The sequence below is a fragment of the Eucyclogobius newberryi genome, unplaced genomic scaffold, assembly GCF_026437365.1.
Source record: "Eucyclogobius newberryi isolate DKJ021-1_F unplaced genomic scaffold, fEucNew1.0.hap1 SCAF_2, whole genome shotgun sequence".
Classification (NCBI taxonomy): domain Eukaryota; kingdom Metazoa; phylum Chordata; class Actinopteri; order Gobiiformes; family Gobiidae; genus Eucyclogobius; species Eucyclogobius newberryi.
In genome coordinates, this window is record NW_027315834.1 from 3,322,316 (window position 1) to 3,349,535 (window position 27,220).

Genomic DNA, 27,220 nt, shown 5'->3' on the forward strand with positions numbered 1-27,220 from the left:
AAGATCCTGAACACTGCACAGAGTATGAGAGACAGGACCCTGAACGCAGCAGAGACTATGAGAGACAGGATGCTGAACACTGCAGAGACTATGAGAGACAGGACCCTGAACACTGTAGAGACTATGAGAGACAGGACCCTGAACACTGCACAGACTATGACAGACAGGACCCTGAACACAGCACAGACTATGAGAGACAGGACCCTGAACACTGCACAGACTATGAGAGACAGGACCCTGAACACTGCACAGACAATGACAGACAGGACCCTGAACACAGCACAGAGTATGAGAGACAGGACACCAGAACACTGCACAGACTATGAGAGACAGGACCCTGAACACAGCACAGACTATGAGAGACAGGACCCTGAACACTGCACAGACTATGACAGACAGGACCCTGAACACTGCACAGACTATGAGGGATAGGACCCTGAACACTGCACAGACTATGACAGACAGGACCCTGAACACAGCACAGACTATGACAGACAGGACCCTGAACACAGCACAGACTATGAGAGACAGGACCCTGAACACTGCACAGACTATGAGGGACAGGACCCTGAACACTGCACAGACTATGAGAGACAGGACCCTGAACACTGCACAGACTATGAGAGACAGGACCCTGAACACTGCACATACTATAAGAGACAGGACCCTGAACACTGCAGAGACTATGAGAGATAGGACCCTGAACACAGCACAGACTATGAGAGACAGGACCCTGAACACTGCACAGACTATGAGAGACAGGACCCTGAACACTGCACATACTATAAGAGACACGACCATGAATGCAGCACAGACTGTGAGAGACAAGATCCTGAACACTGCACAGAGTATGAGAGACAGGACCCTGAACGCAGCAGAGACTATGAGAGACAGGATGCTGAACACTGCAGAGACTATGAGAGACAGGACCCTGAACACTGTAGAGACTATGAGAGACAGGACCCTGAACACTGCAGAGACTATGAGAGACAGGACCCTGAACACTGCAGAGACTATGAGAGACAGGACCCTGAACACTGCAGAGACTATGAGAGACAGGACCCTGAACACTGCAGAGACTATGAGAGACAGGACCCTGAACACTGCAGAGACTATGAGAGACAGGACCCTGAACACTGCAGAGACTACGAGAGACAGGACCCTGAACACAGCACAGACTATGAGAGACAGGACCCTGAACACTGCACAGACTATGAGAGACAGGACCCTGAACACTGCACATACTATAAGAGACACGACCATGAATGCAGCACAGACTGTGAGAGACAAGATCCTGAACACTGCACAGAGTATGAGAGACAGGACCCTGAACGCAGCAGAGACTATGAGAGACAGGATGCTGAACACTGCAGAGACTATGAGAGACAGGACCCTGAACACTGTAGAGACTATGAGAGACAGGACCCTGAACACTGCAGAGACTATGAGAGACAGGACCCTGAACACTGCAGAGACTATGAGAGACAGGACCCTGAACACTGCAGAGACTATGAGAGACAGGACCCTGAACACTGCAGAGACTATGAGAGACAGGACCCTGAACACTGCAGAGACTATGAGAGACAGGACCCTGAACACTGCAGAGACTACGAGAGACAGGACCCTGAACGCAGCAGAGAGAATGACAGACAGGATCCTGAACGCAGCAGAGACTATGAGAGACAGGATCCTGAACACAGCACAGACTATGAGAGACAGGACCCTGAACACAGCACAGACTATGAGAGACAGGATCCTGAACACAGCACAGAGTATGAGAGACAGGACCCTGAACACTGCACAGACTATGAGAGACAGGACCCTGAACACTGCACAGACTATGACAGACAGGACCCTGAACACAGCACAGACTATGAGAGACAGGACCCTGAACACTGCACAGACTATGAGGGACAGGACCCTGAACGCTGCACAGACTATGAGAGACAGAACCCTGAACACTGCACAGACTATGAGGGACAGGACCCTGAACGCTGCACAGACTATGAGAGACAGGACCCTGAACACTGCACAGACTATGTCAGACAGGACCCTGAACACAGCACAGACTATGAGAGACAGGAGCCTGAACACTGCACAGACTATGAGAGACAGGACCCTGAACAATGCACATACTATAAGAGACAGGAGCCTGAACACTGCAGAGACTATGAGAGACAGGACCCTGAACACTGCAGAGACTATGAGAGACAGGACCCTGAACACTGCACAGACTATGAGAGACAGGACCCTGAACACTGCACAGACTATGACAGACAGGACCTTGAACACAGCACAGACTATGAGAGACAGGACCCTGAACACTGCACAGACTATGAGGGACAGGACCCTGAACACTGCACAGACTATGAGAGACAGGACCCTGAACACTGCACAGACTATGACAGACAGGACCCTGAACACAGCACAGACTATGAGAGACAGGACCCTGAACACTGCACAGACTATGAGAGACAGGACCCTGAACACTGCACATACTATAAGAGACACGACCATGAATGCAGCACAGACTGTGAGAGACAAGATCCTGAACACTGCACAGAGTATGAGAGACAGGACCCTGAACGCAGCAGAGACTATGAGAGACAGGATGCTGAACACTGCAGAGACTATGAGAGACAGGACCCTGAACACTGTAGAGACTATGAGAGACAGGACCCTGAACACTGCAGAGACTATGAGAGACAGGACCCTGAACACTGCAGAGACTATGAGAGACAGGACCCTGAACACTGCAGAGACTATGAGAGACAGGACCCTGAACACTGCAGAGACTATGAGAGACAGGACCCTGAACACTGCAGAGACTATGAGAGACAAGACCCTGAACACTGCAGAGACTACGAGAGACAGGATCCTGAACGCAGCAGAGACTATGAGAGACAGGATCCTGAACACAGCACAGACTATGAGAGACAGGACCCTGAACACAGCACAGACTATGAGAGACAGGATCCTGAACACAGCACAGAGTATGAGAGACAGGACCCTGAACACTGCACAGACTATGAGTGACAGGACCCTGAACACTGCACAGACTATGACAGACAGGACCCTGAACACAGCACAGACTATGAGAGACAGGACCCTGAACACTGCACAGACTATGAGAGACAGGACCCTGAACACTGCACATACTATAAGAGACAGGAGCCTGAACACTGCAGAGACTATGAGAGACAGGACCCTGAACACTGCAGAGACTATGAGAGACAGGACCCTGAACACTGCAGAGACTATGAGAGACAGGACCTTGAACACAGCACAGACTATGAGAGACAGGACCCTGAACACTGCACAGACTATGAGGGACAGGACCCTGAACACTGCACAGACTATGAGAGACAGGACCCTGAACACTGCACAGACTATGACAGACAGGACCCTGAACACAGCACAGACTATGAGAGACAGGACCCTGAACACTGCACAGACTATGAGAGACAGGACCCTGAACACTGCACATACTATGAGAGACAGGACCCTGAACACTGCACATACTATAAGAGACACGACCATGAATGCAGCACAGACTGTGAGAGACAAGATCTTGAACACTGCACAGAGTATGAGAGACAGGACCCTGAACGCAGCAGAGACTATGAGAGACAGGATGCTGAACACTGCAGAGACTATGAGAGACAGGACCCTGAACACTGTAGAGACTATGAGAGACAGGACCCTGAACACTGCAGAGACTATGAGAGACAGGACCCTGAACACTGCAGAGACTATGAGAGACAGGACCCTGAACACTGCAGAGACTATGAGAGACAGGACCCTGAACACTGCAGAGACTATGAGAGACAGGACCCTGAACACTGCAGAGACTATGAGAGACAGGACCCTGAACACTGCAGAGACTACGAGAGACAGGACCCTGAACGCAGCAGAGAGAATGACAGACAGGATCCTGAACGCAGCAGAGACTATGAGAGACAGGATCCTGAACACAGCACAGACTATGAGAGACAGGACCCTGAACACAGCACAGACTATGAGAGACAGGATCCTGAACACAGCACAGAGTATGAGAGACAGGACCCTGAACACTGCACAGACTATGAGAGACAGGACCCTGAACACTGCACAGACTATGACAGACAGGACCCTGAACACAGCACAGACTATGAGAGACAGGACCCTGAACACTGCACAGACTATGAGGGACAGGACCCTGAACGCTGCACAGACTATGAGAGACAGGACCCTGAACACTGCACAGACTATGAGAGACAGGACCCTGAACACTGCACAGACTATGAGGGACAGGACCCTGAACACTGCACAGACTATGAGAGACAGGACCCTGAACACTGCACAGACTATGACTGACAGGACCCTGAACACAGCACAGACTATGAGAGACAGGACCCTGAACACTGCACAGACTATGAGAGACAGGACCCTGAACACTGCACATACTATGAGAGACAGGACCCTGAACACTGCACATACTATAAGAGACACGACCATGAATGCAGCACAGACTGTGAGAGACAAGATCCTGAACACTGCACAGAGTATGAGAGACAGGACCCTGAACGCAGCAGAGACTATGAGAGACAGGATGCTGAACACTGCAGAGACTATGAGAGACAGGACCCTGAACACTGTAGAGACTATGAGAGACAGGACCCTGAACACTGCACAGACTATGACAGACAGGACCCTGAACACAGCACAGACTATGAGAGACAGGACCCTGAACACTGCACAGACTATGAGAGACAGGACCCTGAACACTGCACAGACAATGACAGACAGGACCCTGAACACAGCACAGAGTATGAGAGACAGGACACCAGAACACTGCACAGACTATGAGAGACAGGACCCTGAACACAGCACAGACTATGAGAGACAGGACCCTGAACACTGCACAGACTATGACAGACAGGACCCTGAACACTGCACAGACTATGAGGGATAGGACCCTGAACACTGCACAGACTATGACAGACAGGACCCTGAACACAGCACAGACTATGACAGACAGGACCCTGAACACAGCACAGACTATGAGAGACAGGACCCTGAACACTGCACAGACTATGAGGGACAGGACCCTGAACACTGCACAGACTATGAGAGACAGGACCCTGAACACTGCACAGACTATGAGAGACAGGACCCTGAACACTGCACATACTATAAGAGACAGGACCCTGAACACTGCAGAGACTATGAGAGATAGGACCCTGAACACAGCACAGACTATGAGAGACAGGACCCTGAACACTGCACAGACTATGAGAGACAGGACCCTGAACACTGCACATACTATAAGAGACACGACCATGAATGCAGCACAGACTGTGAGAGACAAGATCCTGAACACTGCACAGAGTATGAGAGACAGGACCCTGAACGCAGCAGAGACTATGAGAGACAGGATGCTGAACACTGCAGAGACTATGAGAGACAGGACCCTGAACACTGTAGAGACTATGAGAGACAGGACCCTGAACACTGCAGAGACTATGAGAGACAGGACCCTGAACACTGCAGAGACTATGAGAGACAGGACCCTGAACACTGCAGAGACTATGAGAGACAGGACCCTGAACACTGCAGAGACTATGAGAGACAGGACCCTGAACACTGCAGAGACTATGAGAGACAGGACCCTGAACACTGCAGAGACTACGAGAGACAGGACCCTGAACACAGCACAGACTATGAGAGACAGGACCCTGAACACTGCACAGACTATGAGAGACAGGACCCTGAACACTGCACATACTATAAGAGACACGACCATGAATGCAGCACAGACTGTGAGAGACAAGATCCTGAACACTGCACAGAGTATGAGAGACAGGACCCTGAACGCAGCAGAGACTATGAGAGACAGGATGCTGAACACTGCAGAGACTATGAGAGACAGGACCCTGAACACTGTAGAGACTATGAGAGACAGGACCCTGAACACTGCAGAGACTATGAGAGACAGGACCCTGAACACTGCAGAGACTATGAGAGACAGGACCCTGAACACTGCAGAGACTATGAGAGACAGGACCCTGAACACTGCAGAGACTATGAGAGACAGGACCCTGAACACTGCAGAGACTATGAGAGACAGGACCCTGAACACTGCAGAGACTACGAGAGACAGGACCCTGAACGCAGCAGAGAGAATGACAGACAGGATCCTGAACGCAGCAGAGACTATGAGAGACAGGATCCTGAACACAGCACAGACTATGAGAGACAGGACCCTGAACACAGCACAGACTATGAGAGACAGGATCCTGAACACAGCACAGAGTATGAGAGACAGGACCCTGAACACTGCACAGACTATGAGAGACAGGACCCTGAACACTGCACAGACTATGACAGACAGGACCCTGAACACAGCACAGACTATGAGAGACAGGACCCTGAACACTGCACAGACTATGAGGGACAGGACCCTGAACGCTGCACAGACTATGAGAGACAGAACCCTGAACACTGCACAGACTATGAGGGACAGGACCCTGAACGCTGCACAGACTATGAGAGACAGGACCCTGAACACTGCACAGACTATGTCAGACAGGACCCTGAACACAGCACAGACTATGAGAGACAGGAGCCTGAACACTGCACAGACTATGAGAGACAGGACCCTGAACAATGCACATACTATAAGAGACAGGAGCCTGAACACTGCAGAGACTATGAGAGACAGGACCCTGAACACTGCAGAGACTATGAGAGACAGGACCCTGAACACTGCACAGACTATGAGAGACAGGACCCTGAACACTGCACAGACTATGACAGACAGGACCTTGAACACAGCACAGACTATGAGAGACAGGACCCTGAACACTGCACAGACTATGAGGGACAGGACCCTGAACACTGCACAGACTATGAGAGACAGGACCCTGAACACTGCACAGACTATGACAGACAGGACCCTGAACACAGCACAGACTATGAGAGACAGGACCCTGAACACTGCACAGACTATGAGAGACAGGACCCTGAACACTGCACATACTATAAGAGACACGACCATGAATGCAGCACAGACTGTGAGAGACAAGATCCTGAACACTGCACAGAGTATGAGAGACAGGACCCTGAACGCAGCAGAGACTATGAGAGACAGGATGCTGAACACTGCAGAGACTATGAGAGACAGGACCCTGAACACTGTAGAGACTATGAGAGACAGGACCCTGAACACTGCAGAGACTATGAGAGACAGGACCCTGAACACTGCAGAGACTATGAGAGACAGGACCCTGAACACTGCAGAGACTATGAGAGACAGGACCCTGAACACTGCAGAGACTATGAGAGACAGGACCCTGAACACTGCAGAGACTATGAGAGACAAGACCCTGAACACTGCAGAGACTACGAGAGACAGGATCCTGAACGCAGCAGAGACTATGAGAGACAGGATCCTGAACACAGCACAGACTATGAGAGACAGGACCCTGAACACAGCACAGACTATGAGAGACAGGATCCTGAACACAGCACAGAGTATGAGAGACAGGACCCTGAACACTGCACAGACTATGAGTGACAGGACCCTGAACACTGCACAGACTATGACAGACAGGACCCTGAACACAGCACAGACTATGAGAGACAGGACCCTGAACACTGCACAGACTATGAGAGACAGGACCCTGAACACTGCACATACTATAAGAGACAGGAGCCTGAACACTGCAGAGACTATGAGAGACAGGACCCTGAACACTGCAGAGACTATGAGAGACAGGACCCTGAACACTGCAGAGACTATGAGAGACAGGACCTTGAACACAGCACAGACTATGAGAGACAGGACCCTGAACACTGCACAGACTATGAGGGACAGGACCCTGAACACTGCACAGACTATGAGAGACAGGACCCTGAACACTGCACAGACTATGACAGACAGGACCCTGAACACAGCACAGACTATGAGAGACAGGACCCTGAACACTGCACAGACTATGAGAGACAGGACCCTGAACACTGCACATACTATGAGAGACAGGACCCTGAACACTGCACATACTATAAGAGACACGACCATGAATGCAGCACAGACTGTGAGAGACAAGATCTTGAACACTGCACAGAGTATGAGAGACAGGACCCTGAACGCAGCAGAGACTATGAGAGACAGGATGCTGAACACTGCAGAGACTATGAGAGACAGGACCCTGAACACTGTAGAGACTATGAGAGACAGGACCCTGAACACTGCAGAGACTATGAGAGACAGGACCCTGAACACTGCAGAGACTATGAGAGACAGGACCCTGAACACTGCAGAGACTATGAGAGACAGGACCCTGAACACTGCAGAGACTATGAGAGACAGGACCCTGAACACTGCAGAGACTATGAGAGACAGGACCCTGAACACTGCAGAGACTACGAGAGACAGGACCCTGAACGCAGCAGAGAGAATGACAGACAGGATCCTGAACGCAGCAGAGACTATGAGAGACAGTATCCTGAACACAGCACAGACTATGAGAGACAGGACCCTGAACACAGCACAGACTATGAGAGACAGGATCCTGAACACAGCACAGAGTATGAGAGACAGGACCCTGAACACTGCACAGACTATGAGAGACAGGACCCTGAACACTGCACAGACTATGACAGACAGGACCCTGAACACAGCACAGACTATGAGAGACAGGACCCTGAACACTGCACAGACTATGAGGGACAGGACCCTGAACGCTGCACAGACTATGAGAGACAGGACCCTGAACACTGCACAGACTATGAGAGACAGGACCCTGAACACTGCACAGACTATGACAGACAGGACCCTGAACACAGCACAGACTATGAGAGACAGGACCCTGAACACTGCACAGACTATGAGAGACAGGACCCTGAACACTGCACATACTATAAGAGACAGGAGCCTGAACACTGCAGAGACTATGAGAGACAGGACCCTGAACACTGCAGAGACTATGAGAGACAGGACCCTGAACACTGCAGAGACTATGAGAGACAGGACCCTGAACACTGCAGAGACTATGAGAGACAGGACCCTGAACACTGCAGAGACTATGAGAGACAGGACCCTGAACACTGCAGAGACTATGAGAGACAGGACCCTGAACGCAGCAGAGACTATGAGAGACAGGACCCTGAACACTGCAGAGACTATGAGAGACAGGACCCTGAACACTGCAGAGACTATGAGAGACAAGACCCTGAACACTGCAGAGACTACGAGAGACTGGACCCTGAACGCAGCAGAGAGAATGACAGACAGGATCCTGAACGCAGCAGAGACTATGAGAGACAGGATCCTGAACACAGCACAGACTATGAGAGACAGGACCCTGAACACAGCACAGACTATGAGAGACAGGATCCTGAACACAGCACAGAGTATGAGAGACAGGACCCTGAACACTGCACAGACTATGAGTGACAGGACCCTGAACACTGCACAGACTATGACAGACAGGACCCTGAACACAGCACAGACTATGAGAGACAGGACCCTGAACACTGCACAGACTATGAGAGACAGGACCCTGAACACTGCACATACTATAAGAGACAGGAGCCTGAACACTGCAGAGACTATGAGAGACAGGACCCTGAACACTGCAGAGACTATGAGAGACAGGACCCTGAACACTGCAGAGACTATGAGAGACAGGACCTTGAACACAGCACAGACTATGAGAGACAGGACCCTGAACACTGCACAGACTATGAGGGACAGGACCCTGAACACTGCACAGACTATGAGAGACAGGACCCTGAACACAGCACAGACTATGACAGACAGGACCCTGAACACTGCACAGACTATGACAGACAGGACCCTGAACACAGCACAGACTATGAGAGACAGGACCCTGAACACTGCACAGACTATGACAGACAGGACCCTGAACACAGCACAGACTATGAGAGACAGGACCCTGAACACTGCACAGACTATGAGAGACAGGACCCTGAACACTGCACATACTATAAGAGACAGGAGCCTGAACACTGCAGAGACTATGAGAGACAGGACCCTGAACACTGCAGAGACTATGAGAGACAGGACCCTGAACACTGCAGAGACTATGAGAGACAGGACCCTGAACACTGCAGAGACTATGAGAGACAGGACCCTGAACACTGCAGAGACTATGAGAGACAGGACCCTGAACACTGCAGAGACTATGAGAGACAGGACCCTGAACGCAGCAGAGACTATGAGAGACAGGACCCTGAACACTGCAGAGACTATGAGAGACAGGACCCTGAACACTGCAGAGACTATGAGAGACAAGACCCTGAACACTGCAGAGACTACGAGAGACTGGACCCTGAACGCAGCAGAGAGAATGACAGACAGGATCCTGAACGCAGCAGAGACTATGAGAGACAGGATCCTGAACACAGCACAGACTATGAGAGACAGGACCCTGAACACAGCACAGACTATGAGAGACAGGATCCTGAACACAGCACAGAGTATGAGAGACAGGACCCTGAACACTGCACAGACTATGAGTGACAGGACCCTGAACACTGCACAGACTATGACAGACAGGACCCTGAACACAGCACAGACTATGAGAGACAGGACCCTGAACACTGCACAGACTATGAGAGACAGGACCCTGAACACTGCACATACTATAAGAGACAGGAGCCTGAACACTGCAGAGACTATGAGAGACAGGACCCTGAACACTGCAGAGACTATGAGAGACAGGACCCTGAACACTGCAGAGACTATGAGAGACAGGACCTTGAACACAGCACAGACTATGAGAGACAGGACCCTGAACACTGCACAGACTATGAGGGACAGGACCCTGAACACTGCACAGACTATGAGAGACAGGACCCTGAACACAGCACAGACTATGACAGACAGGACCCTGAACACAGCACAGACTATGAGAGACAGGACCCTGAACACTGCACAGACTATGAGAGACAGGACCCTGAACACTGCACATACTATGAGAGACAGGACCCTGAACACTGCACATACTATAAGAGACACGACCATGAATGCAGCACAGACTGTGAGAGACAAGATCTTGAACACTGCACAGAGTATGAGAGACAGGACCCTGAACGCAGCAGAGACTATGAGAGACAGGATGCTGAACACTGCAGAGACTATGAGAGACAGGACCCTGAACACTGTAGAGACTATGAGAGACAGGACCCTGAACACTGCAGAGACTATGAGAGACAGGACCCTGAACACTGCAGAGACTATGAGAGACAGGACCCTGAACACTGCAGAGACTATGAGAGACAGGACCCTGAACACTGCAGAGACTATGAGAGACAGGACCCTGAACACTGCAGAGACTATGAGAGACAGGACCCTGAACACTGCAGAGACTACGAGAGACAGGACCCTGAACGCAGCAGAGAGAATGACAGACAGGATCCTGAACGCAGCAGAGACTATGAGAGACAGGATCCTGAACACAGCACAGACTATGAGAGACAGGACCCTGAACACAGCACAGACTATGAGAGACAGGATCCTGAACACAGCACAGAGTATGAGAGACAGGACCCTGAACACTGCACAGACTATGAGAGACAGGACCCTGAACACTGCACAGACTATGACAGACAGGACCCTGAACACAGCACAGACTATGAGAGACAGGACCCTGAACACTGCACAGACTATGAGGGACAGGACCCTGAACGCTGCACAGACTATGAGAGACAGGACCCTGAACACTGCACAGACTATGAGAGACAGGACCCTGAACGCTGCACAGACTATGACAGACAGGACCCTGAACACAGCACAGACTATGAGAGACAGGACCCTGAACACTGCACAGACTATGAGAGACAGGACCCTGAACACTGCACATACTATAAGAGACAGGAGCCTGAACACTGCAGAGACTATGAGAGACAGGACCCTGAACACTGCAGAGACTATGAGAGACAGGACCCTGAACACTGCAGAGACTATGAGAGACAGGACCCTGAACACTGCAGAGACTATGAGAGACAGGACCCTGAACACTGCAGAGACTATGAGAGACAGGACCCTGAACACTGCAGAGACTATGAGAGACAGGACTCTGAAAACTGCAGAGACTATGAGAGACAGGACCCTGAACACTGCAGAGACTATCAGAGACAGGACCCTGAACGCAGCAGAGACTATGAGAGAAAGGACCCTGAACACTGCAGAGAGAATGAGAGACAGGACCCTGAACGCAGCAGAGAGAATGAGAGACAGGACCCTGAACGCAGCAGAGACTATGAGAGACATGATCCTGAACACAACACAGATTATGAGAGACAGGACCCTGAACACAGCACAGACTATGAGAGACAGGACCCTGAACACAGCACAGCGAATGAGAGACAGGACCCTGAACACAGCACAGAGAATGACAGACAGGACCCTGAACGCAGCACAGACTATGAGAGACAGGACCCTGAACACTGCACAGACTATGAGAGACAGGACCCTGAACACTGCACAGACTATGACAAACAGGACCCTGAACACAGCACAGACTATGAGAGACAGGACCCTGAACGCAGAAGAGAGTATGAGAGACAGGACCCTGAACACTGCATAGACTATGAGAGACAGGACCCTGAACACAGCACAGAGTATGAGAGACAGGACCCTGAACACTGCACAGACTATGACAGACAGGACCCTGAACGCAGCACAGACTATGAGAGACAGGACCCTGAACACTGCATAGACTATGAGAGACAGGACCCTGAACACTGCACAGACTATGAGAGACAGGACCCTGAACACTGCACAGACTATGACAGACAGGACCCTGAACACAGCACAGACTATGAGAGACAGGACCCTGAACACTGCACAGACTATGACAGACAGGACCCTGAACACAGCACAGACTATAAGAGACAGGACCCTGAACACTGCACAGACTATGAGGGACAGGACCCTGAACACTGCACAGACTATGAGAGACAGGACCCTGAACACAGCACAGAGTATGAGAGACAGGATCCTGAACACAGCACAGAGTACGAGAGACAGGACCCTGAACACAGCACAGACTATGAGAGACAGGACCCTGAACACAGCACAGAGAATGACAGACAGGACCCTGAACGCAGCACAGAGTATGAGAGACAGGACCCTGAACGCAGCAGAGAGTATGAGAAACAGGACCCTGAACACTGCACAGCGAATGAGAGACAGGATCCTGAACACTGCACAGAGTATGAGAGACAGGACCCTGAACGCAGCACAAACTATGAGAGACAGGACCCTGAACACAGCACAGACTATGAGAGACAGGACCCTGAACACTGCACAGACTATGACAGACAGGACCCTGAACACAGCACAGACTATGAGAGACAGGACCCTGAACACTGCACAGACTATGACAGACAGGACCCTGAACACTGCACAGACTATGAGGGACAGGACCCTGAACACTGCACAGACTATGACAGACAGGACCCTGAACACAGCACAGACTATGACAGACAGGACCCTGAACACAGCACAGACTATGAGAGACAGGACCCTGAACACTGCACAGACTATGAGGGACAGGACCCTGAACACTGCACAGACTATGAGAGACAGGACCCTGAACACTGCACAGACTATGAGAGACAGGACCCTGAACACTGCACATACTATAAGAGACAGGACCCTGAACACTGCAGAGACTATGAGAGATAGGACCCTGAACACAGCACAGACTATGAGAGACAGGACCCTGAACACTGCACAGACTATGAGAGACAGGACCCTGAACACTGCACAGAGTATGAGAGACAGGACCCTGAACGCAGCAGAGACTATGAGAGACAGGATGCTGAACACTGCAGAGACTATGAGAGACAGGACCCTGAACACTGTAGAGACTATGAGAGACAGGACCCTGAACACTGCAGAGACTATGAGAGACAGGACCCTGAACACTGCAGAGACTATGAGAGACAGGACCCTGAACACTGCAGAGACTATGAGAGACAGGACCCTGAACACTGCAGAGACTATGAGAGACAGGACCCTGAACACTGCAGAGACTACGAGAGACAGGACCCTGAACGCAGCAGAGAGAATGACAGACAGGATCCTGAACGCAGCAGAGACTATGAGAGACAGGATCCTGAACACAGCACAGACTATGAGAGACAGGACCCTGAACACAGCACAGACTATGAGAGACAGGATCCTGAACACAGCACAGAGTATGAGAGACAGGACCCTGAACACTGCACAGACTATGAGAGACAGGACCCTGAACACTGCACAGACTATGACAGACAGGACCCTGAACACAGCACAGACTATGAGAGACAGGACCCTGAACACTGCACAGACTATGAGAGACAGGACCCTGAACACTGCACATACTATAAGAGACAGGAGCCTGAACACTGCAGAGACTATGAGAGACAGGACCCTGAACACTGCAGAGACTATGAGAGACAGGACCCTGAACACTGCAGAGACTATGAGAGACAGGACCTTGAACACAGCACAGACTATGAGAGACAGGACCCTGAACACTGCACAGACTATGAGGGACAGGACCCTGAACACTGCACAGACTATGAGAGACAGGACCCTGAACACTGCACAGACTATGACAGACAGGACCCTGAACACAGCACAGACTATGAGAGACAGGACCCTGAACACTGCACAGACTATGAGAGACAGGACCCTGAACACTGCACATACTATGAGAGACAGGACCCTGAACACTGCACATACTATAAGAGACACGACCATGAATGCAGCACAGACTGTGAGAGACAAGATCCTGAACACTGCACAGAGTATGAGAGACAGGACCCTGAACGCAGCAGAGACTATGAGAGACAGGATGCTGAACACTGCAGAGACTATGAGAGACAGGACCCTGAACACTGTAGAGACTATGAGAGACAGGACCCTGAACACTGCAGAGACTATGAGAGACAGGACCCTGAACACTGCAGAGACTATGAGAGACAGGACCCTGAACACTGCAGAGACTATGAGAGACAGGACCCTGAACACTGCAGAGACTATGAGAGACAGGACCCTGAACACTGCAGAGACTATGAGAGACAGGACCCTGAACACTGCACATACTATAAGAGACAGGACCCTGAACGCAGCAGAGAGAATGACAGACAGGATCCTGAACGCAGCAGAGACTATGAGAGACAGGATCCTGAACACAGCACAGACTATGAGAGACAGGACCCTGAACACAGCACAGACTATGAGAGACAGGATCCTGAACACAGCACAGAGTATGAGAGACAGGACCCTGAACACTGCACAGACTATGAGAGACAGGACCCTGAACACTGCACAGACTATGACAGACAGGACCCTGAACACAGCACAGACTATGAGAGACAGGACCCTGAACACTGCACAGACTATGAGGGACAGGACCCTGAACGCTGCACAGACTATGAGAGACAGGACCCTGAACACTGCACATACTATAAGAGACAGGAGCCTGAACACTGCAGAGACTATGAGAGACAGGACCCTGAACACTGCAGAGACTATGAGAGACAGGACCCTGAACACTGCAGAGACTATGAGAGACAGGACCCTGAACACTGCAGAGACTATGAGAGACAGGACCCTGAACACTGCAGAGACTATGAGAGACAGGACCCTGAACACTGCAGAGACTATGAGAGACAGGACCCTGAACACTGCAGAGACTATGAGAGACAGGACTCTGAAAACTGCAGAGACTATGAGAGACAGGACCCTGAACACTGCAGAGACTATCAGAGACAGGACCCTGAACGCAGCAGAGACTATGAGAGAAAGGACCCTGAACACTGCAGAGAGAATGAGAGACAGGACCCTGAACGCAGCAGAGAGAATGAGAGACAGGACCCTGAACGCAGCAGAGACTATGAGAGACAGGATCCTGAACACAACACAGATTATGAGAGACAGGACCCTGAACACAGCACAGACTATGAGAGACAGGACCCTGAACACAGCACAGCGAATGAGAGACAGGACCCTGAACACAGCACAGAGAATGACAGACAGGACCCTGAACGCAGCACAGACTATGAGAGACAGGACCCTGAACACTGCACAGACTATGAGAGACAGGACCCTGAACACTGCACAGACTATGACAAACAGGACCCTGAACACAGCACAGACTATGAGAGACAGGACCCTGAACGCAGAAGAGAGTATGAGAGACAGGACCCTGAACACTGCATAGACTATGAGAGACAGGACCCTGAACACAGCACAGAGTATGAGAGACAGGACCCTGAACACTGCACAGACTATGACAGACAGGACCCTGAACGCAGCACAGACTATGAGAGACAGGACCCTGAACACTGCATTGACTATGAGAGACAGGACCCTGAACACTGCACAGACTATGAGAGACAGGACCCTGAACACTGCACAGACTATGACAGACAGGACCCTGAACACAGCACAGACTATGACAGACAGGACCCTGAACACAGCACAGAGTATGAGAGACAGGACCCTGAACACTGCACAGACTATGAGAGACAGGACCCTGAACACTGCACAGACTATGACAGACAGGACCCTGAACACAGCACAGACTATGAGAGACAGGACCCTGAACACTGCACAGACTATGAGGGACAGGACCCTGAACGCTGCACAGACTATGAGAGACAGGACCCTGAACACTGCACAGACTATGAGAGACAGGACCCTGAACACTGCACAGACTATGACAGACAGGACCCTGAACACTGCACAGACTATGACAGACAGGACCCTGAACACAGCACAGACTATGAGAGACAGGATCCTGAACACAGCACAGAGTATGAGAGACAGGACCCTGAACACTGCACAGACTATGAGAGACAGGACCCTGAACACTGCACAGACTATGACAGACAGGACCCTGAACACAGCACAGACTATGAGAGACAGGACCCTAAACACTACACAGACTATGAGGGACAGGACCCTGAACGCTGCACAGACTATGAGAGACAGGACCCTGAACACTGCACAGACTATGAGAGACAGGACCCTGAACACTGCACAGACTATGACAGACAGGACCCTGAACACAGCACAGACTATGAGAGACAGGACCCTGAACACTGCACAGACTATGAGAGACAGGACCCTGAACACTGCACATACTATAAGAGACAGGAGCCTGAACACTGCAGAGACTATGAGAGACAGGACCCTGAACACTGCAGAGACTATGAGAGACAGGACCCTGAACACTGCAGAGACTATGAGAGACAGGACCCTGAACACTGCAGAGACTATGAGAGACAGGACCCTGAACACTGCAGAGACTATGAGAGACAGGACCCTGAACACTGCACAGACTATGAGGGACAGGACCCTGAACACTGCACAGACTATGAGAGACAGGACCCTGAACACTGCACAGACTATGACAGACAGGACCCTGAACACAGCACAGACTATGAGAGACAGGACCCTGAACACTGCACAGACTATGAGAGACAGGACCCTGAACACTGCACATACTATGAGAGACAGGACCCTGAACACTGCACATACTATAAGAGACACGACCATGAATGCAGCACAGACTGTGAGAGACAAGATCCTGAACACTGCACAGAGTATGAGAGACAGGACCCTGAACGCAGCAGAGACTATGAGAGACAGGATGCTGAACACTGCAGAGACTATGAGAGACAGGACCCTGAACACTGTAGAGACTATGAGAGACAGGACCCTGAACACTGCAGAGACTATGAGAGACAGGACCCTGAACACTGCAGAGACTATGAGAGACAGGACCCTGAACACTGCAGAGACTATGAGAGACAGGACCCTGAACACTGCAGAGACTATGAGAGACAGGACCCTGAACACTGCAGAGACTATGAGAGACAGGACCCTGAACACTGCACATACTATAAGAGACAGGACCCTGAACGCAGCAGAGAGAATGACAGACAGGATCCTGAACGCAGCAGAGACTATGAGAGACAGGATCCTGAACACAGCACAGACTATGAGAGACAGGACCCTGAACACAGCACAGACTATGAGAGACAGGATCCTGAACACAGCACAGAGTATGAGAGACAGGACCCTGAACACTGCACAGACTATGAGAGACAGGACCCTGAACACTGCACAGACTATGACAGACAGGACCCTGAACACAGCACAGACTATGAGAGACAGGACCCTGAACACTGCACAGACTATGAGGGACAGGACCCTGAACGCTGCACAGACTATGAGAGACAGGACCCTGAACACTGCACATACTATAAGAGACAGGAGCCTGAACACTGCAGAGACTATGAGAGACAGGACCCTGAACACTGCAGAGACTATGAGAGACAGGACCCTGAACACTGCAGAGACTATGAGAGACAGGACCCTGAACACTGCAGAGACTATGAGAGACAGGACCCTGAACACTGCAGAGACTATGAGAGACAGGACCCTGAACACTGCAGAGACTATGAGAGACAGGACCCTGAACACTGCAGAGACTATGAGAGACAGGACTCTGAAAACTGCAGAGACTATGAGAGACAGGACCCTGAACACTGCAGAGACTATCAGAGACAGGACCCTGAACGCAGCAGAGACTATGAGAGAAAGGACCCTGAACACTGCAGAGAGAATGAGAGACAGGACCCTGAACGCAGCAGAGAGAATGAGAGACAGGACCCTGAACGCAGCAGAGACTATGAGAGACAGGATCCTGAACACAACACAGATTATGAGAGACAGGACCCTGAACACAGCACAGACTATGAGAGACAGGACCCTGAACACAGCACAGCGAATGAGAGACAGGACCCTGAACACAGCACAGAGAATGACAGACAGGACCCTGAACGCAGCACAGACTATGAGAGACAGGACCCTGAACACTGCACAGACTATGAGAGACAGGACCCTGAACACTGCACAGACTATGACAAACAGGACCCTGAACACAGCACAGACTATGAGAGACAGGACCCTGAACGCAGAAGAGAGTATGAGAGACAGGACCCTGAACACTGCATAGACTATGAGAGACAGGACCCTGAACACAGCACAGAGTATGAGAGACAGGACCCTGAACACTGCACAGACTATGACAGACAGGACCCTGAACGCAGCACAGACTATGAGAGACAGGACCCTGAACACTGCATTGACTATGAGAGACAGGACCCTGAACACTGCACAGACTATGAGAGACAGGACCCTGAACACTGCACAGACTATGACAGACAGGACCCTGAACACAGCACAGACTATGACAGACAGGACCCTGAACACAGCACAGAGTATGAGAGACAGGACCCTGAACACTGCACAGACTATGAGAGACAGGACCCTGAACACTGCACAGACTATGACAGACAGGACCCTGAACACAGCACAGACTATGAGAGACAGGACCCTGAACACTGCACAGACTATGAGGGACAGGACCCTGAACGCTGCACAGACTATGAGAGACAGGACCCTGAACACTGCACAGACTATGAGAGACAGGACCCTGAACACTGCACAGACTATGACAGACAGGACCCTGAACACTGCACAGACTATGACAGACAGGACCCTGAACACAGCACAGACTATGAGAGACAGGATCCTGAACACAGCACAGAGTATGAGAGACAGGACCCTGAACACTGCACAGACTATGAGAGACAGGACCCTGAACACTGCACAGACTATGACAGACAGGACCCTGAACACAGCACAGACTATGAGAGACAGGACCCTAAACACTACACAGACTATGAGGGACAGGACCCTGAACGCTGCACAGACTATGAGAGACAGGACCCTGAACACTGCACAGACTATGAGAGACAGGACCCTGAACACTGCACAGACTATGACAGACAGGACCCTGAACACAGCACAGACTATGAGAGACAGGACCCTGAACACTGCACAGACTATGAGAGACAGGACCCTGAACACTGCACATACTATAAGAGACAGGAGCCTGAACACTGCAGAGACTATGAGAGACAGGACCCTGAACACTGCAGAGACTATGAGAGACAGGACCCTGAACACTGCAGAGACTATGAGAGACAGGACCCTGAACACTGCAGAGACTATGAGAGACAGGACCCTGAACACTGCAGAGACTATGAGAGACAGGACCCTGAACACTGCAGAGACTATGAGAGACAGGACTCTGAAAACTGCAGAGACTATGAGAGACAGGACCCTGAACACTGCAGAGACTATCAGAGACAGGACCCTGAACGCAGCAGAGACTATGAGAGAAAGGACCCTGAACACTGCAGAGAGAATGAGAGACAGGACCCTGAACGCAGCAGAGAGAATGAGAGACAGAACCCTGAACGCAGCAGAGACTATGAGAGACATGATCCTGAACACAACACAGATTATGAGAGACAGGACCCTGAACACAGCACAGACTATGAGAGACAGGACCCTGAACACAGCACAGCGAATGAGAGACAGGACGCTGAACACAGCACAGAGAATGACAGACAGGACCCTGAACGCAGCACAGACTATGAGAGACAGGACCCTGAACACTGCACAGACTATGAGAGACAGGACCCTGAACACTGCACAGACTATGACAAACAGGACCCTGAACACAGCACAGACTATGAGAGACAGGACCCTGAACGCAGAAGAGAGTATGAGAGACAGGACCCTGAACACTGCATAGACTATGAGAGACAGGACCCTGAACACAGCACAGAGTATGAGAGACAGGACCCTGAACACTGCACAGACTATGACAGACAGGACCCTGAACGCAGCACAGACTATGAGAGACAGGACCCTGAACACTGCATAGACTATGAGAGACAGGACCCTGAACACTGCACAGACTATGAGAGACAGGACCCTGAACACTGCACAGACTATGACAGACAGGACCCTGAACACAGCACAGACTATGAGAGACAGGACCCTGAACAATGCACAGACTATGACAGACAGGACCCTGAACACAGCACAGACTATGAGAGACAGGACCCTGAACACTGCACAGACTATGAGGGACAGGACCCTGAACACTGCACAGACTATGAGAGACAGGACCCTGAACACAGCACAGAGTATGAGAGACAGGATCCTGAACACAGCACAGAGTACGAGAGACAGGACCCTGAACACAGCACAGACTATGAGAGACAGGACCCTGAACACAGCACAGAGAATGACAGACAGGACCCTGAACGCAGCACAGAGTATGAGAGACAGGACCCTGAACGCAGCAGAGAGTATGAGAAACAGGACCCTGAACACTGCACAGACTATGACAGACAGGACCCTGAACACAGCACAGAGTATGAGAGACAGGACCCTGAACGCAGCACAAACTATGAGAGACAGGACCCTGAACACAGCACAGACTATGAGAGACAGGACCCTGAACACTGCACAGACTATGACAGACAGGACCCTGAACACAGCACAGACTATGAGAGACAGGACCCTGAACACTGCACAGACTATGACAGACAGGACCCTGAACACTGCACAGACTATGAGGGACAGGACCCTGAACACTGCACAGACTATGACAGACAGGACCCTGAACACAGCACAGACTATGACAGACAGGACCCTGAACACAGCACAGACTATGAGAGACAGGACCCTGAACACTGCACAGACTATGAGGGACAGGACCCTGAACACTGCACAGACTATGAGAGACAGGACCCTGAACACTGCACAGACTATGAGAGACAGGACCCTGAACACTGCACATACTATAAGAGACAGGACCCTGAACACTGCAGAGACTATGAGAGATAGGACCCTGAACACAGCACAGACTATGAGAGACAGGACCCTGAACACTGCACAGACTATGAGAGACAGGACCCTGAACACTGCACATACTATAAGAGACACGACCATGAATGCAGCACAGACTGTGAGAGACAAGATCCTGAACACTGCACAGAGTATGAGAGACAGGACCCTGAACGCAGCAGAGACTATGAGAGACAGGATGCTGAACACTGCAGAGACTATGAGAGACAGGACCCTGAACACTGTAGAGACTATGAGAGACAGGACCCTGAACACTGCAGAGACTATGAGAGACAGGACCCTGAACACTGCAGAGACTATGAGAGACAGGACCCTGAACACTGCAGAGACTATGAGAGACAGGACCCTGAACACTGCAGAGACTATGAGAGACAGGACCCTGAACACTGCAGAGACTACGAGAGACAGGACCCTGAACGCAGCAGAGAGAATGACAGACAGGATCCTGAACGCAGCAGAGACTATGAGAGACAGGATCCTGAACACAGCACAGACTATGAGAGACAGGACCCTGAACACAGCACAGACTATGAGAGACAGGATCCTGAACACAGCACAGAGTATGAGAGACAGGACCCTGAACACTGCACAGACTATGAGAGACAGGACCCTGAACACTGCACAGACTATGACAGACAGGACCCTGAACACAGCACAGACTATGAGAGACAGGACCCTGAACACTGCACAGACTATGAGAGACAGGACCCTGAACACTGCACATACTATAAGAGACAGGAGCCTGAACACTGCAGAGACTATGAGAGACAGGACCCTGAACACTGCAGAGACTATGAGAGACAGGACCCTGAACACTGCAGAGACTATGAGAGACAGGACCTTGAACACAGCACAGACTATGAGAGACAGGACCCTGAACACTGCACAGACTATGAGGGACAGGACCCTGAACACTGCACAGACTATGAGAGACAGGACCCTGAACACTGCACAGACTATGACAGACAGGACCCTGAACACAGCACAGACTATGAGAGACAGGACCCTGAACACTGCACAGACTATGAGAGACAGGACCCTGAACACTGCACATACTATGAGAGACAGGACCCTGAACACTGCACATACTATAAGAGACACGACCATGAATGCAGCACAGACTGTGAGAGACAAGATCCTGAACACTGCACAGAGTATGAGAGACAGGACCCTGAACGCAGCAGAGACTATGAGAGACAGGATGCTGAACACTGCAGAGACTATGAGAGACAGGACCCTGAACACTGTAGAGACTATGAGAGACAGGACCCTGAACACTGCAGAGACTATGAGAGACAGGACCCTGAACACTGCAGAGACTATGAGAGACAGGACCCTGAACACTGCAGAGACTATGAGAGACAGGACCCTGAACACTGCAGAGACTATGAGAGACAGGACCCTGAACACTGCAGAGACTATGAGAGACAGGACCCTGAACACTGCACATACAATAAGAGACAGGACCCTGAACGCAGCAGAGAGAATGACAGACAGGATCCTGAACGCAGCAGAGACTATGAGAGACAGGATCCTGAACACAGCACAGACTATGAGAGACAGGACCCTGAACACAGCACAGACTATGAGAGACAGGATCCTGAACACAGCACAGAGTATGAGAGACAGGACCCTGAACACTGCACAGACTATGAGAGACAGGACCCTGAACACTGCACAGACTATGACAGACAGGACCCTGAACACAGCACAGACTATGAGAGACAGGACCCTGAACACTGCACAGACTATGAGGGACAGGACCCTGAACGCTGCACAGACTATGAGAGACAGGACCCTGAACACTGCACATACTATAAGAGACAGGAGCCTGAACACTGCAGAGACTATGAGAGACAGGACCCTGAACACTGCAGAGACTATGAGAGACAGGACCCTGAACACTGCAGAGACTATGAGAGACAGGACCCTGAACACTGCAGAGACTATCAGAGACAGGACCCTGAACACTGCAGAGACTATGAGAGACAGGACCCTGAACACTGCAGAGACTATGAGAGACAGGACCCTGAACACTGCAGAGACTATGAGAGACAGGACTCTGAAAACTGCAGAGACTATGAGAGACAGGACCCTGAACACTGCAGAGACTATCAGAGACAGGACCCTGAACGCAGCAGAGACTATGAGAGAAAGGACCCTGAACACTGCAGAGAGAATGAGAGACAGGACCCTGAACGCAGCAGAGAGAATGAGAGACAGGACCCTGAACGCAGCAGAGACTATGAGAGACAGGATCCTGAACACAACACAGATTATGAGAGACAGGACCCTGAACACAGCACAGACTATGAGAGACAGGACCCTGAACACAGCACAGCGAATGAGAGACAGGACCCTGAACACAGCACAGAGAATGACAGACAGGACCCTGAACACAGCACAGACTATGAGAGACAGGACCCTGAACACTGCACAGACTATGAGAGACAGGACCCTGAACACTGCACAGACTATGACAAACAGGACCCTGAACACAGCACAGACTATGAGAGACAGGACCCTGAACGCAGAAGAGAGTATGAGAGACAGGACCCTGAACACTGCATAGACTATGAGAGACAGGACCCTGAACACAGCACAGAGTATGAGAGACAGGACCCTGAACACTGCACAGACTATGACAGACAGGACCCTGAACGCAGCACAGACTATGAGAGACAGGACCCTGAACACTGCATAGACTATGAGAGACAGGACCCTGAACACTGCACAGACTATGAGAGACAGGACCCTGAACACTGCACAGACTATGACAGACAGGACCCTGAACACAGCACAGACTATGAGAGACAGGACCCTGAACACTGCACAGACTATGACAGACAGGACCCTGAACACAGCACAGACTATGAGAGACAGGACCCTGAACACTGCACAGACTATGAGGGACAGGACCCTGAACACTGCACAGACTATGAGAGACAGGACCCTGAACACAGCACAGAGTATGAGAGACAGGATCCTGAACACAGCACAGAGTACGAGAGACAGGACCCTGAATGCAGCACAGAGTATGAGAGACAGGACCCTGAACACAGCACAGACTATGAGAGACAGGACCCTGAACACAGCACAGAGAATGACAGACAGGACCCTGAACGCAGCACAGAGTATGAGAGACAGGACCCTGAACGCAGCAGAGAGTATGAGAAACAGGACCCTGAACACTGCACAGCGAATGAGAGACAGGATCCTGAACAGTGCACAGAGTATGAGAGACAGGACCCTGAACGCAGCACAAACTATGAGAGACAGGACCCTGAACACAGCACAGACTATGAGAGACAGGACCCTGAACACTGCACAGACTATGACAGACAGGACCCTGAACACAGCACAGAGTATGAGAGACAGGACCCTGAACACTGCACAGACTATGAGAGACAGGACCCTGAACACTGCACAGACAATGACAGACAGGACCCTGAACACAGCACAGAGTATGAGAGACAGGACCCCAGAACACTGCACAGACTATGAGAGACAGGACCCTGAACACAGCACAGACTATGAGAGACAGGACCCTGAACACTGCACAGACTATGACAGACAGGACCCTGAACACTGCACAGACTATGAGGGACAGGACCCTGAACACTGCACAGACTATGACAGACAGGACCCTGAACACAGCACAGACTATGACAGACAGGACCCTGAACACAGCACAGACTATGAGAGACAGGACCCTGAACACTGCACAGACTATGAGGGACAGGACCCTGAACACTGCACAGACTATGAGAGACAGGACCCTGAACACTGCACAGACTATGAGAGACAGGACCCTGAACACTGCACATACTATAAGAGACAGGACCCTGAACACTGCAGAGACTATGAGAGATAGGACCCTGAACACTGCACAGACTATGAGAGACAGGACCCTGAACACTGCAGAGACTATGAGAGACAGGACCCTGAACACTGCACAGAGTATGAGAGACAGGACCCTGAACACAGCAGAGACTATGAGAGACAGGACCCTGAACACTGTAGAGACTATGAGAGACAGGACCCTGAACACTGCAGAGACTATGAGAGACAGGACCCTGAACACTGTAGAGACTATGAGAGACAGGACCCTGAACACTGCAGAGACTATGAGAGACAGGATCCGAACACTGTAGAGACTATGAGAGACAGGACCCTGAACACTGCAGAGACTATGAGAGACAGGACCCTGAACACAGCACAGACTATGAGAAACAGGACCCTGAACACTGTAGAGACTATGAGAGACAGGACCCTGAACACTGCAGAGACTATGAGAGACAGGACCCTGAACACAGCACAGACTATGAGAAACAGGACCCTGAACACTGCACAGCGAATGAGAGACAGGACCCTGAACGCAGCACAGACTATGAAAGACAGGACCCTGAACGCAGCACAGAGTATGAGAAACAGGACCCTGAATGCAGCACAGACTATGAGAGACAGGATCCTGAACACTGCACAGACTATGAGAGACAGGACCCTGAACACTGCAGAGACTATGAGAGACAGGATCCTGAACACTGCACAGAGTATGACAGTTTAGGAGCCTGAACACAGCACATTGTTTTTCTTTTTGACTTACTGTAAATAGTTAAAAAAAACAAAAAACATTGTTCATACTTTTATTTTGCGCCGAATTACCACAGCAAGTCCCTATGTTTGTGAATCCTGCAATAGCAATAAACCGTTCAGATTCTGATTCTGACATACTACAACAAACAGGACCCTGAACGCAGCACAGACTGACCGCAGACAGGACCCTGAACGCAGCACAGACTGACCGCAGACAGGACCCTGAACGCAGCACAGACTGACCGCAGACAGGTCCCTGAACGCTCCACAGACTGACCGCTGACAGAACCCTGAACGCAGCACAGACTGACCGCAGACAGAACCCTGAACGCAGCACAGACTGACCGCAGACAGAACCCTGAACGCAGCACAGACTGACCGCAGACAGGACCCTGAACGCAGCACAGACTGACCGCAGACAGGACCCTGAACGTAGCACAGACTGACCGCAGACAGGACCCTGAACGCAGCACAGACTGACCGCAGAGAGGACCCTGAACGCAGCACAGACTGACCGCAGAGAGGACCCTGAACGCAGCACAGACTGACCGCAGACAGGACCCTGAACGCAGCACAGACTGACCGCAGACAGGACCCTGAACGCTCCACAGACTGACCGCAGACAGGACCCTGAACGCACCACAGACTGACCGCAGACAGGTCCCTGAACGCAGCACAGACTGACCGCAGACGGAACCCTGAACGCAGCACAGACTGACCGCAGACAGGACCCTGAACGCAGCACAGACTGACCGCAGACAGGACCCTGAACGCAGCACAGACTGACCGCAGACAGGACCCTGAACGCAGCACAGACTG

At 51.1% G+C, this 27,220-nt stretch overlaps 2 protein-coding genes across 2 annotated transcripts in view; both read right to left on the reverse strand.

Annotated features, from left to right (window-relative positions):
* The window catches only part of tcf4 (transcription factor 4), a gene marked incomplete at its 3' end in the record, with an annotated part of 150,377 nt that overhangs the window by 44,999 nt on the left and 78,158 nt on the right, over window positions 1-27,220 (reverse strand). The window lies entirely within an intron of this gene.
* Window positions 1-27,220, reverse strand: part of nars1 (asparaginyl-tRNA synthetase 1) — a 216,777-nt gene that overhangs the window by 29,280 nt on the left and 160,277 nt on the right. The window lies entirely within an intron of this gene.